Here is a 15,135-nt window from a genome sequence, read left to right on the forward strand (position 1 = left end):
TTTTAGTTCTGATATGAGTTTGGTTCAACAACAGAGCACAAGAAGCCCCGAAGAAAGTGACAGACACAGAACGATTGTTTCACTGTGTGGGAAATGTGCTTAAAAAGAACACATGGACAAAGAGCAGAGTTTGAGATGTGGTTGGATTGCAAAGGTGATGGATTATAATCTATAGTTTGTGATATATAGGATGTAATATATAGCAGCGTATTTTATCATCATGTGTGTTTCCTAAAATTACAGACAAGTCATAGACAGGCAGCCTTCACGATTCTCTTAGAGGAGAAATGTGAGAAGCAACATCAGAGTTTACACACTGTTTTCTACTTACTTAGCTAATGCTTGACACACTGTGCTATGCAGAGAAATCCATCAACGGGGAGAAGGACATGATGAAACGGCTGGCCAAATCAGGCCAGATGGCGTCCAGCCCGAACCAACCCCCTCCCCGCACACAAATGGGTGTCAGACAAGGTCACCGATAGGCCCTAAGCCATGCAGCTTTTCCCGCACAGGGATGGTCAATGATGCAACGAGAATGGTGAACACCTGCTTGGGGAAGGGTTGCTGCTCCTCCCAGAGCTTTCTAGTCTCATCAGATGGCCAGCCTCCACTAATGTCTTTGGGGGCAGGCCAGCCCTGAGTGACTGAGTGGTAATGACTATGAACTGGAAGGTCATCTCTCTACCTGAGGACATATACCCTGCTGTCAATCATTTCTCAAATTTGGGCCCACTGTACAGGCTGACAATTAGCCTGAATAAAGCGAAGGTGATGTTTTTAGTTGCCCCAGGCAAATCAGGCAAGCAACCAAAAATTACCATCAATGGCACGGAGTTAAAAGCCATATCCGATTCCCACTGCCTATGTAGTCCGGTATCTAATGACAGGTCCTCTGCTCTGCTTTTCTGTGGTTCTTTGAGCAACCACCAGTAGTGCAGCTCATTATCAGAACGAGAAGTAACAACCTGTGTTAATAAATCCAGCTTATTTGGGGGAACTTGACAGACAGGATTCTTGGAGATAAAGCACCTGATTACAGATAAAGACCAAAGTGCAAGACAGCCCTGCTGTCCAGTCTCCTCTGTGCATGTGAAATTTAGTTCATTACCATTGCCTCCTGGAAGAACATTAATTCCACTCTGCAGAAAACATCAAATAGCAACACTGGTAAACTTGTCAAGGAGTAGAGCTACTAATCAGTAATTGACACAATATTTGCCCTGCCTTTTTAGTAACTGGCAATAGTTTCAGTTCAACAGTCACGGAAATAATGAAATTTGCAGAAGTGCACAGGAAAATCTATGGGAGTTATAAGCCATTGCATAGATTGCTAATAGTCCAACAGTGTTTGTGTGATACTGTTCCAAACTTCTACAAATTTTTTAGGATGAAAGTTTAATTTCTTGCATTATTCAGTTTCTTTTAGCAGCAAACACCTCAAATATAACCTATATAAAGGCTAAGGACAAATGAAAGGATCAAATTGAAAACACATACTGCTATAGGATTCACTTTCTACACCTTAAGCTGAGTAAAATCTTGGAATTTCCTTATTCTTTCACTATTTTATTTTGTTTTATTTTATTTTATTTTTGCTACTTCTTCTTTACCCAGGCCACACGATGTTCATTAGAATAATAACCCTCTTGACTCCAATGCATCCAAAAATATGTACATGCAAGAAAACCCATTTTGCCTGTCCAAATCCAATTATTTCTGGAATGAAAATCACAAAGTACTAAACAGGTTACAATTCTGTTCATGTATTGAAACAAATAACCTTAGAACTATAGATTGCTAATATTGTCAGGTTATAGGGACTAATCTTAATTTATTTGGTAAACATTTATTGAGAGCATGTCTAGGGCAAGGTTATTCCTGCTGTATCAAAGTGTTATCTTCCAAAATTGGTTTTACCCTGTAATAGAAGAAACCTTTTCAGGAAAAACAGTCTCATCTAGTCACCCGATAAGGTCTAAAAGGCATATGTTTTCTTGATCTTTCGGCAAATTCTTTTATGTCTTTTTATTTCAAAAGAAAGCTTCCCACCAGGCATTTGTTGGCAAACATAGGCAGAGATTTCTTAGAAGCACTAATTCTAACTCAGCACTGCCACAAGTCACTAGTTCTAAAAAAGCGCACCCCCTGTGAAGATCCTTCAATGATTCGGGACAGGTAACAATATCCATGGTCACCGTATATTTATTGGACCACGGTGACAGGGCCAAGAAAGAAAGGGGACCAGGCAGGAGGGGGCTGTGGCTGCAGGTCATTGACTGGGAGAGAGTCTCGCCCCACTGGAAGAAATGGAAGGCATGTGTAAGTGAAGTGCCCAGCACTCACCTGTCACAGGGAAACACGCTCAATACACGTACCTTCACTTTTCTCCTGTAAGACTGCTTTATGTTAATGTAGCATTTTAAAGAACACGAATCGTGTTCTCGTGGGTTATCTTATTGGATGCTCCCAACACTAGAGATAAGCTTTATTTTACGTTTGGAAACACAGATGGCCTGAGAGGTCAGATCTATGTGGCCCTCGGTCACACAGCTAGTACATTTTCGAGTCCATAACCCGGACCTTCTGACTCCAAGGACTCTCTGCCTCCTTTATTGTTCTGAGCTACAAGTATTCGGTGATGGGGTCCGGGACACTTTCTATCTTATTCTTCTTAAAAAACAAAAAAACAAAAAAACAAAAACAAAAAAAACAACCCTCCCTTCACTCATGTCTTCATTCCTTCCAGGAGTATTTATCATCTCCTCACATTTCCTTTCCTGTTTGATTCTCTGTCTCCTCCGGTTCCATATGTAAAATTGTTGCACGCATAATGTTCATGGATGCATGATTAAGAGTTCGTTACTCAGGATCTTGAGTTCTTCCAAGTTAAAGAAAGCCTACAAACAAGGCACATTTCATTCTGGGCCTTGTTTTTCCTTTCAGCACTTCTGCTCAAATACCAAACACCCTTTGCGTTTTACTTGGGATGGAAAGAAACAGTTGTGTAGCTGTAGCTATTACTGGGCCATTACCATTCTGAGGTGTTGATTTTGTGCTTCGCATTTTTCCTGTGTTCTTCACTTGATGCGCTATCTTGAATTTTTATTTCACTCTAATCATTTTTTAAATTTGAAGTCTTCCTTTTTACTTTGGCAATTTCAGTTGGAACGCCGGGTTTAGAAAAAAAAAAATGTTCACAGAAAAACTGAAGGTTAAATCAGTTTTATTCTGTAAACAGTGCCTAAATTATCATCTCCTTCCCATAACAACCCAATTAATATGTTAGAGCAAAGCTGGAAAGCCAAAAACGGTGCTGAAAACGTAGAGTTAGTGTGACACCTTCTGGCGAACAAACTGCATTTCGTCAACAGCAGCAAAAAAACGAATTCAGACAAGGGTCCTCCAGATAGCTTTTATTCCAACAAACCCATCTTTCGAGAGAGTACCTGGTGTTGCCCCAGGCTCCGCCACAGGTCCCGGGGCTACTGACAAGGGAAGGTCTGATTCTTCCATTTACCAGTCTAACCACCTCCTGGGAAAGAAATCTCTTTATCTTCACACCCATCTATGGAGATGTCAGCACCTAGAGTTAGGATGGGTACTCATCTAAGATGCTGGGGGCGGGTGTGGGGTGGGGCACGGAGCCAACCCATCCTCGTGGATCAAGGACAGCCTCCCAGAGGCGGGGATGCTGAAGTCTTGAAGGATGAGCAGTTTTTGTGAGCAGCAAGGTAGGAAGTGGGCATGATGCCGCGGGGAAAGTGGCGAACGCAGGAAAGGAAGGGAACAGCATGTGTGCAAGGCTCTGAGGCTGAGAGTGTGTGTTTACTGACCAGAAGTTATTTCAGGCACCTAGAGAAGACAGAGCGTGGAGAGAGCTGTGCCTGGAGACCACACAGGGCCCCAACCCACAAGGGCTTTGGAAGCTTAGAAGTGTGGGTTCCGTGATCCAGGCTGCAGGGACCCACTGGAAGGTGTAAGCATGACGGTGACAGGATCAGAGTTTTCCACTAGAAAAATCAGCCTGGCTCCAGAGTGGAGGGAGGGAGGAAGACTCGTTAAAGTTTGGTCAAGTAGGAAGCTGTGAATATGGAAGAGAACTTGAACTGGGCAGGGAATGTGGGTGGGTGTCATACAAAGTGTTTTATGAAAGGGTATCATCAGCCAGTGGACCCTGAAAAAACAGAAGGATTATGTTTTATGTTTATATGGCTCAAAATAAAAGGAATATTTCTTTTCCTTGAACAAAGAGAGAAAGCCCCGTCTTTCAATGTAGATGTCTTCTTTCTCTTTGTATGTGGTCTTAGGAAAGAGTTAAAATATTTCTCAACATATGAGAGGATAATTGCTCCACCATCCAAGCATGCAATTTTACAAACTAAATTTGGAGACTTTCAAAAAATATTGATCGCACCTGAAAACATTTAATGAATGCAATTTGGAAACAAGGGCCCAGAGACACCAATTTGTATCAACAGTGCTTAAATACTCCCATAAAAAACACACCCAGGGCCTTGGGAAATCTGGATCACCATAATGTGCTTTCAAAGGAAGGTTTGAAATTTTTAGATGAACGGCTATAATTATAAATTGAAATTAAATATAATGCAGAAGAGGCCAGGATTTCCCCTGCTGTCAGAATAAATCTAAGGAATACGTGGTATCCACTGTCAGACAAGGCCGTGCACTTACTCCCTGTATAAACCACTCTCTGCTTTGGGTAGCAGAGCGCTTTTCCTTTGGTATCCAAATGCTAATGGATACTTTTTCCCCCATTTAACTCAGATTTAATCTAAACATTTCCACTGGTCTGCAAGGCTCCCTGTTACCTTCTGGAGTTAACCTCTGTTACCCTCGCACTCCCTCATCCCACCCCATCAGAACACCTCGGTCTTCCGGAAACACACCAAGGATGGTCGTTCCTTCCTCAAGGCTTTTGCATCTACGACTCCCTCTGTCCGGAAAGCTCTGTGTCCAGATATCTATCTGCACCACTGACTCCCTCATTTCCTTTAGGTCCCTCCTTTCTACGAAGGTTTCCGTGACCACACTACATAAAATAGCACCTGCACTCGACATTCTCTTGCCCTTTACTCTGCATTAGTTGTCTGTATAGCTCTTATCATCACTCAACAGCCCATGTACTTAACCTGTTTATCACTGCCTCTCTCCACTAACATCCAAATGCTATGAAACCACAGGCTGTCACTGATGGATAGCCAGGGAGCGGAACGGTGCCTGGTTCTGAGTAGGTGCTTAACAAATATGTTAAATGAATGATGTTTATTGAAAGTATTTATTGGGTTTTTAGTCAGATGGGCAAGCTGGAGGCTTTCAATCAATTTACCAACCATGTACTATGTGGCAGGTGCTGTTCTCTATCTTGCATGAGAAAAAAGACCAACCTTGGGTCCCCGGATAAACAGAACAGTGGGAGTCAGTAAGTTAGCTGATAATTATTGTCAGCTATATTTCAATAAAGCTGGGGGAAAAAACCAGATAACTGTAATCCACCCGTTCATTCAACAAATATTTACCAAGTACTTAATGGAAGAGAGTTAAGTTTCTTGTAGGCTTTTTATGTGCCAACATTATGCAAAGGCATAGGAAGATGCATCTATTATATTTTTTAGAGCAACTAGTAAGGTAACTATTATCTCTGATTTAGAACCATGAAACTGGAAGCTTATGAAAGCCCAAGGTTGTCACACTAGACCAGGTCTAGGTCTGTCTAACTCTGTATTAGTTATTCTGCTAAAGGAACTCAGAGAAAAACCATCTAACCTATTAATGGGGTCAGAACAGCCTTCCAAAGAGAAGTAACACCTAGGGTAAACCTTCAAAGTAATGTGTTAGAACTGGGCAAGAGTAGAGGGTAGGGTGTGCTGAGTGGGATGGGTAGCGTGACATTGTATTTTCCATAAAGAAGGAAACTTCTGGGCCTTTGTTTTCATTAATAAAGTAGGTTAAATTTTGGTTCTCTGAATTACTGAAATAGAATAAAAAATACAAACACACACATACACATCCCATTATAAACAATAGCAAAATCAATTTAATATGTGATATAACTCAATCATGCAATGCAAATAATTAGCATGAAGGAATAATATAAACACAAGATTGAGGGAGATCTAGTATTCCAGATTCTAACAAAAGAGATGTGATTGCCTATAAACAACATTTTCCATTTATAGCATATAATTAAATAACTTATGTGGCAATTAAATTACATGCCAATTAAATAGAATTGCAAGCTTTAATAAAACAAGTTAAAAACAAGTGGAAGTTATTACTGAAGCACATCAATTGCTTTTTGCCTACTAAGTTGAATTGACATTTAAAAATTAATACTTACCTGTGTTATGTACTTTCTATATTTAGAATATAAGTTTAAGAATTAGGCTATTAAAGGCTTTCAAGCTAAAATTAATTAAGGTTTAGAAGTTCAGATGCTTGCTCCACTCAAATAAAATAATTAAAAAAAAACAAATTGTTTTGATTCGTTTTACTTTTATTTTCTTTAAAATTCCATGTTTTTTTCCTCTTAACCATCCAAAGTGAGATTATCTTTGAAGCAAGATGGCAGGTACCCAGAGCTGAGCTCTGACAGTATATAAAGCCAATTTTTTCGTACCTGATCCAAATGCTAAATCTGCAATTTACAGTTAATGTATCAATATATTTACATATCTCTGTGGTTTTTCTGCGATACAGTTTAAACTTCAAATTAAATATATATACATAATATACATTGTGTGTATGTGTTTATAATACTTGGGATACAGCATTGTTTTTTAATAATGCTTGATAAACAAGTATTATTTCTGGAAGATGGGCTTCCACCTTGTTTGCAGTTGCCCCAGGTTATATTGCATAACTGGGACTTTATATGCTTCAAAGAGTTTAGATAAACACTTGTCAGGAATATTGGGAGTTAAATACACACACACATACATATATTTCAAGGTATGGGAAAGCAGGCACACAGAGCACTTGACCTCCTTTGTACAACTGTCTGGAGAAAAAATTTAAGTAATGTGTGTGTGTATATATATATATATATATATATATATATATATATATACACTAGCCAGGATTACTGACAGTTAAATACTTACATATATATACGTAATATATATATAAATATAAATAATGTGAATTATTTATATATTACATAGATAATATATAAATGTTATATATTATAAATAATATGAATTAAATATAATTGTGTGTGTGTGTGTGTGTGTGTGTGTGTGTGGTATGGAAAAGCATGCACACAGAGCACTTGAACCTCCTTTGTACCCGTCTGGAGAAAATATATAAATAGTACACTAAACCTAACTAAGGCTCTTCCGGTTGGGTTATTTGAAGTACCATTTTCCTCTCCTCCTGTCTTTTTTCCCACTTTCCAATGTACTCAAGTAAATTGAAAAATTATAATGGATCAATTTAAAATATTTTATTTTCTAAAAGCCTTTTTTGCCTGTTGTAAGGTACAGCACTCCACTCCTTTGATAGTAGAGACAGGCAGTTATCTGAATCTAGTTTAAAAAGGTTATGCAAAATAAAAAGAAATGGTAATGAAAGGGATACTCTGCTTTCCGAGTCCTTGTTTTCTCTTATTCTAGATAGGGCATATCAAAAATAGCTATGTAAAGAAAAAAAAAGTTGTCTTTATGGAAAAAATGAAAAAGTTTAAAAATATATATTCATCTAAATATAAATGGTGCTATAAATAGAACTTGATATAGCAAAGTTTACAGGCAGGAAAACCTAACCCACCATTATATTATCACTCCTCAAACACTTGACTGCCTGTCCTCTATAGCACTGTGTTGGGTTTTAATTCCTCACCTCAAGAAGCGTAAATTCTACTTAAGCAAAGACATTCAATCACAAGATGAAAATATTCACTCTTCCGGATTAGCAACTGCTTACCATTCAAAGCTTCAGCCATTTCACATTTCTTCCCACATGTGGTTTATAGCCATTTGCTTTCATTCGTGGTTTGAGTGACACCTGATTCACAGCTGCTCCCACATGCTACCTACCGTCCAGAGGGAAAAGTGCCTTGCTCATCTTCCAAATACTTCACATGGGGCTATATGAAGATCACCTTGTAATTAATCATATGCTTAATCTCTGAGTGTATTTGGATAAAGGATAATAAATGGGGTATAAATGGCATGAAGGAGTATACGCAGAAAGTTCTGGGTTTGAAGGGCAAATGAGAGGAGAAGGCTCGGCAGCACATGCTGTATTTGGCTGGCTAGAGCTTGGGCAGATGAAGTGAAATGATCCCGTAAGGTTGGGAACTGGAGGTTGATTCCAGGTTTGATGTCGGGTTAGGTTTTGCTGAGTGATTCTGTACAACGATGGTGGTTCCCACTAGTTGATCATATTCCAGGGGCCGCCTGGTGCAACGTGAGCAGGCTGCTGGTTCAGGCCGGTTCAGGCTAATGGACTGAAGAGCAACGAGGGGTCAAATAAGTGGAAGGGCTGAATGCAGTCAAAGAGCAGGTAGGATCCATATTTTTAAAAAAGGACTTTAAACCACCTCTGCTCCGAAGCTGATTTCTTAACTCTCTTGATCACGTTAGAAAGGCGTGTTAATTTAAATTTCCCCCGTCCTCACCATTCGGGGGGCCTGGAGTAAAGCAAATGAGGTCACAGTAATAGTAATAACACAAATTCTACTATTTCAGTGAATCCAATGTCTGGCCTAAGGTATCCATCTCCCTGAACACTCTTCCTCAAGAATTTCGGGGGGACCCAGAGCTACCTAGACTATGGCTCTTTCCTGGTTCTGTGGCTGATGCTTTTCTTCTGCACACCCCGGTCCCCCGGGCGGCCTCTGACAGGCCTCTAGCAAAAACAGGCACAGAGCTAGGTTGCAAATCCCCCATTCCTTGGTAAAACCACAGTGTTTGGAATTTTTACTTTAAAAATGTCTTCTAGGGGCACCTGGGTGGCTCAGTGGGTTAAGCCTCTGCTTTCGGCTCAGGTCATGATCCAGCCCCACATGGCGGGGAACCTGCTTGGCGGGGAACCTGCTTTCCCCTCTCTCTCTGCCTGCCTCTCTGCCTACTTGTGATCTCTGTCAAATAAATAAAATAAATAAATAAAATCTTTAAAAAAATTTTAAAAAATGTATTCTAACTACATTTTCATGCAGAAGTTAAGGTACATTCTACAAATCAGTGCATAATATATATTTATTAACTTATTCAATAAATGTTTGCTAAGTTCCCTCCATCAGTGAGGCATAGAGACGGGTTTAGGAAATGAAAGACCGAGTCCCTTCACTCAAGGAACACACACCACTCCAGTCAGGAAAGCAGGCAAATAAACAGTAAATTGCAATAGTGTAAGTTGTGCCTTTTTTGTTTCTCTGTTTGCGTGGTGTGTGTGTGTGTGTGTGTGTGTGTGTGTGTGTGTATACCCATCATCTTTTACAAAGAATTTAATACCCTAGGCAGGGTGGCAAATGTTCAGATTTATTCTAGGGGCAGAGAGGAAGGGGACTAAACTCTGATTAAGGGTGGTCAAGGAAGATTTTTCTCTGTGAGGTTATCACATTTAGTGCGGCCTGAAATTCTAAATACTGCCTTCACGTCTTTGAGACTGGCAAGGCCCTAGAGGCTTAGCTGTGAGCTCCCTGCTCTTGGCAGATATGACCCCGACCTGGTGGGACCTAGTTCCTCTATCAGCTGGAATAGCTACAACCAATTCTGTCCTCCACGTAATCCCACACATTAAGGGGTCTTAATTAGACATTTCACAAAGATCACTCTGGTACTCTGTGGCCAGTTGGATTCAAAGTAGGGCAAAAAGAAAGGGCGGGCAGCCAGTGAGAGGGCCATGAAGGAGAGCCAGGCAGGAAGCAATGAGGGCTGAGGCCCAAGCACTGACACCGAGTCAGGTTCTGTAGGTACAAAGACTAGACGCCACTCAAGTCAATGGCCAATGGCCGACAGGATACAGTAGCGGGGATAAGGGAGAGGGAAGAAATCAAAAATGCCTCCTGGACTTGGGTAGCCAGGTGCAAGCTGTTGTCTTTCACTGAGCTAGGGAAGAATTCAATTCTGGGCATACTGATTCTGAGAAGTTTGTGGAACATCCAAGCACTGTCTAGTGGATGGTCTGTATGTGGGCCTTAGAACAGGTTGGAGATACAGGCTTGAGTGTACAAAGGAGATAGTGATGCCTGAGCTCTCATTTCAGTCAAGAATAATGTACAGAGAAAAAAAGTCCCAAAGTAAAGCATGTCAACATTTAAAAGGCGAGTGGAAGAAGACATGTTTACATAGGAAACTGAGAAGGGAGCAGGGGTATCAGGAGAATGTTGTTCTAGAAGTCAGGCTAGAAAACGATTTAAGGTGTTTTTATGTGTAGGGAGATGATGAAACTCTGGGATTCGGGGAATAATTATTAGAGGAAAGTTCATGAAGAGGCCAAAGCAAAGCGATCCAGAGGAAAGATAGAGAAGTTAATGCTTAATAAGCAGGATGGTCATCACTTCCAATGAAATAGATGAAGACAAAAAGGATACAAATAAATTTGTAAGTATAAATAGCTTAGTGTTTTCTTCATTGTGAAATAAGAATTCCAGATAAATTGCCTACCACTGAATGGAACAAAACTGGAAAACAGTGCTCCTCATTTAGTTAACCAGCAGGCTGAAGATGGAGGCAAAGAATTCTAGCAACTTAAGAGTTTTCATTTATGTGGAAATGTAGTTTGATAGACATAAAAAAGGAACATAATCTGAGAAGCACTTAGAAGCTATAGTGATAGGTCTATAAACAAGACTATGTGAAACCAGCTAATAAACTCAAACCTACTTTAGGATAAAAGAAACTGCAAGACATGTAAAAACCCAAATTACATGAATAAGCTGTGAAACAGAATTACAGTGTTAATTCTTAAGCAAAATAATATTTCACCAAATAATACATGGGTGCAGTTTTGTTAAAATGCGTTTGTCACACCTACTAACAGTGCTTTGATTACAAGTGATGCTTACAGTTGGATTTCAAATGTGATGCTGCAATCAAAATAAACATCCAAGACAAATTGATAAGCCCAAGTTCATCTTGGTTTTTTTATTAACCATAAGTTAAATCTGGGAGTTCATTGCTAGAAATGTACACCCAGAGTTCTCCCAAGATCAGACAGTTCTCATCATCTGAATATCTTTTTAAAACAAAATGAAGCATTTTCTAAGGACAATTTATTATTTCAAAAACAAGAATAAAGTAAATAGTTATGATACATTTAGTATAAATTTAACACATACACTGACATTTTTTACAGAGCATGTCATAAGAATAAACCATAAATTATCAACCCAGATAAAAATGAATTCTGAATATGCAGGCATACAATTGCAGAAGATTCTACACACACACACACACACACACACACACACACACACACACATATGTGCTCTGAAACTTAGTAAGTCATTTATTTTGATTTGTGATATTAAGTTCTTTAGTTCCTAATATTTACTATTTAAGGAAGCACTTTTTTTTTTTTTTAAGATTTTATTTATTTGACAGAGATCACAAGTAGGCGGAGAGGCAGGCAGAGAAAGAAGAGGAAGCAGGCTCCCTGCTGAGCCGAGCCCTATGTGGGGCTTGATCCCAGGACCCTGGGATCATGACCTGAGCTGAAGGCAGAGGCTTTAACTCACTGAGCCACCCAGGCGCCCTAAGGAAGCATTTCTTTAAAATAAAATTTTGCTGATTTCCTAGAAATAACTTCTGCTAAAAAATACTTGAAAATGTTGAAAAAAAGTGTCAGGGGGAAATCTTTGTAATTCTACTACTAAATCAAGCCCTTCTGAAAAGTATTTAACAGGCATCTCTTGAAATGCATAGGTAAATCCATATTCATGCACAATGAAATAGAACTGTAATTATACATATTTTGTATCTGCTTTTTAAACTTAATATTTTTAATACTGTGCCCTGAACATCTTCCCATGTTAGTAGCTATATATCTACATGATATTCTAATAGCTACATCATATTGTGCTGTACAAATACATCAGCTTTTAATCACTTAATTGATGAAAATCTGGGTCATTTCCAATATTTTACTATGATTAGCTAGGCTGCAGTGAAAGCCATCTTGACATATGCCTCTACAGACACGTCCATCTCATTAGGACAAATGCCTGTAGTGGAATTAATGGGTCAAAGGAGATCCACATTTTAAAATTAATACACCTTCTATCTGCTCCCCAGAAGAGAAGCAACTGTATACTTCCATCAATAGTCCATAAGTGTCCATTTCTTGAGTTACTAATGAGGGTGAACACCACTTTCCCTAAGTTTGCTGGCTGTATACATCTATTCTTGCAATGATTTTCCACTCATTTCCATGTCTCCTGTGGGGTGTTCATCATTTGCTAATTAATTTGAAGAATTTTTTATTTTTTCTTTAGATTAGTAATCTTTATCTGTTACTACAGATCTTTTTTTTATTTTTTTCTATTTTCCTCTTTCTTTGATAGTTTGGGCTTCTGATTAATGATGTAAGGGGCTGTTCACCTCTCAAGATTATAAAAAAATGTTCTACCATGTTTTTGTTTTATATAATTTTATTTATATTTAAAATTTTGAACCATCTCAAAGTCTATTGATACTACATGTGAAGTAAGATTCTAGCTTATTATTTTTTCCCAAATGGGTAGCCGGGTCTCTTAGTAAGTAACTTTTTTCCCCACTTAAAAGCTGTATTTATGGGTGCCTAGGTGGCTTTGGTGGTTTAGGCCACTGCCTTCGGCCCAGGTCATGATCTCAGGGTCCTGGAATTGAGTCCTGTATTGGACTCTCTGCTCAGCAGGGAGCCTGCTTCCCCCTCTCTCTTTCTGTCTGCCTCTCTTCCTACTTGTGATCTCTGTCAAATAAATTAAAAAAAAAAAAAAAAAAACCTTAAAAAAAAAAAAAAAGCTGTATTTGTCACCCCCAAAAGTGAGAAACATTTTTAGACTCCTTTTGTTCCACTGATCTTGGACCAGTATTTTACTAACTCTAACTTAGGGGAAAAAAATTTCGTATCTGTTGAGACTCGTTCCAAACTTTTTTTTCCCTCCCCTTTCTGAATTGTCTGGCTACTTGCTTATCCCCACCTCTTCAAAGAAAAGCTTTAGAAACATTTTTTCAAGTTTCTAAAAAGTCCTATTGAAATTTTGGTATGAATTACTTTGAATTTTTGGAGTATGAGGGAAAAATCTATACATGAATCGGACCAAAAAAATCTTTGAGTATTATGTTATATTCCTCAGGAATTTTACAGTTCTCTTTTTAAGGGTCTCATATGTTTTTTGTAAATGTGGTCACTTATATTTCACTGCTTTTTAAATTGGTAATAGTAGTACTTCTATTGTGAACAGACCATTTTTCCATTATATTTTCTGATTAACAGGTTTATATTAATCTTTATATATTTATTATGCAATTGGCTACCTTTCTGAACTTATTAGTAGTCTTTCCATTTGTTCTCTTGCCTTCTCCAGGTCTTGAATAATGTAATGGCAAGTGATTCTTCTGTATGCTCCCTTTCAATATCTGTATGTGTGACTTTTAAAAATTTTAAGGGCTATGTCATATTACCAGTAGTTTTCATTAATTTTGCATAGATCTAATAAAAACTGTCAGTAAATAAACTTAGCTCTTTGCGTTAGTTCAGGAAAATTTTAATTACTGCTTCTTTCATTTTTCTGTGTTCTTTGGGGTAGCCCACATATAATTCAAAAATTCTATTTTCCTTTTTCTTTCTTTTGTTTGCCATACCTTAATTTTTTCTCTTTTCCTACTTTTTTTTTTTTGAATAATCAAATTTACCCATATGACCTATAAAGTTTTCAGAAGTGTCAGTTATGCTGATTTGTCTTCCTATGGGAATTTGCTTTTGAAATTTCCTTTTATTTTTTTTTTTTTCCACATTTCAGGATGCTCCCTTTTCATTCCTTCTCTTTAACTCAATTTATTCCTTCTTCATGGCTGATAAAAATGAAAGTAATTATTTAGACACTCCTTTGTACACACCAGAGCACTAAGTACTTCACAGACTTTAACTTGCTTACTTCCTACAAATGCTGTAACAGATATCACTCCCATGTTATGTGTGAGGAAACGGAAATTCTGGATGATGAGGTAATTTGCCCAGGACTCTGTGGCTGATCAGTAGGAGAGCCAGGTCTTCTGCCTCCATAACCCATGCTTTTAACAACCCTGTTTCCACAGATCCGTGGGCCTCCTCCCTGTTCACAGGGGAGTTCGGTTCCTTTCAGATCCATATCTGGAATGAGGTGCCTCCTAAGTACCTGTGTTAATTCCAGTGCCTGCTGGACAAAGGCAGGAGCATCTTCTGCTCCAATTCTTAATCGCTTAGCTAACTGCCACAGCCAAACATTCTTTGAACAAGTGTTACGCACTCTCAGCATTTGCTACAATCTAGGGATCCTCCACCTTCCATCCATGTGTAAGACTTCTTTGTGGTGACTGTATATCCAGGGGTACAAAGTGCCCCTCACTCCTGAACCTGCAGTTGTACCCAAATTGAAATCTGTAGTTTCCATCACGCAAGTGAAAGAAAGGGGCTGAGGAATACTGCCCGGGTGGGCAGTATTCAAATCTGGCTAGCTCTGCCAGCAACAGGGACTTGATTTTCTAGATGGTGTAGCTTCTGTGCCCTGAGTTAGTGACTGAGTTGGGGCTTCTTCTTAACTTCTCTCCAGCTCGTCTGATCAATGAATCAAATGATGGGCACTGGAGTTAATACAAATCCCCACTGAATTTTGGCACAGGCTTTTCTCTTTAGCTTGTAGTACTGTCACAGTCTTTGTGGGTATTTTTGCATGAAGCCGGGAAAGGATAACCAGGGACTGCCAACCATGTTTGACAAGCATTTGTATCCCACAATGGGTTTGAGATTTAGACTCACTCTTAAAGAGAATACATGGGCTGTCCCACCAATACCCGGCAGCCTGACTCTAGACCACAGTGAATCCAGATCCTTTTTTATAATTCCTAACATTTCTGGGCTCTTTTCTTAGATGTGGGAAATTCCCCAAATATGAGCTATTCCTTAATAGCTCATATTTTCCTATGGATT

The sequence above is a fragment of the Mustela nivalis genome (genome assembly GCF_964662115.1).
Source record: "Mustela nivalis genome assembly, chromosome: 10".
In the NCBI taxonomy this organism is placed as follows: Eukaryota; Metazoa; Chordata; class Mammalia; order Carnivora; family Mustelidae; genus Mustela; species Mustela nivalis.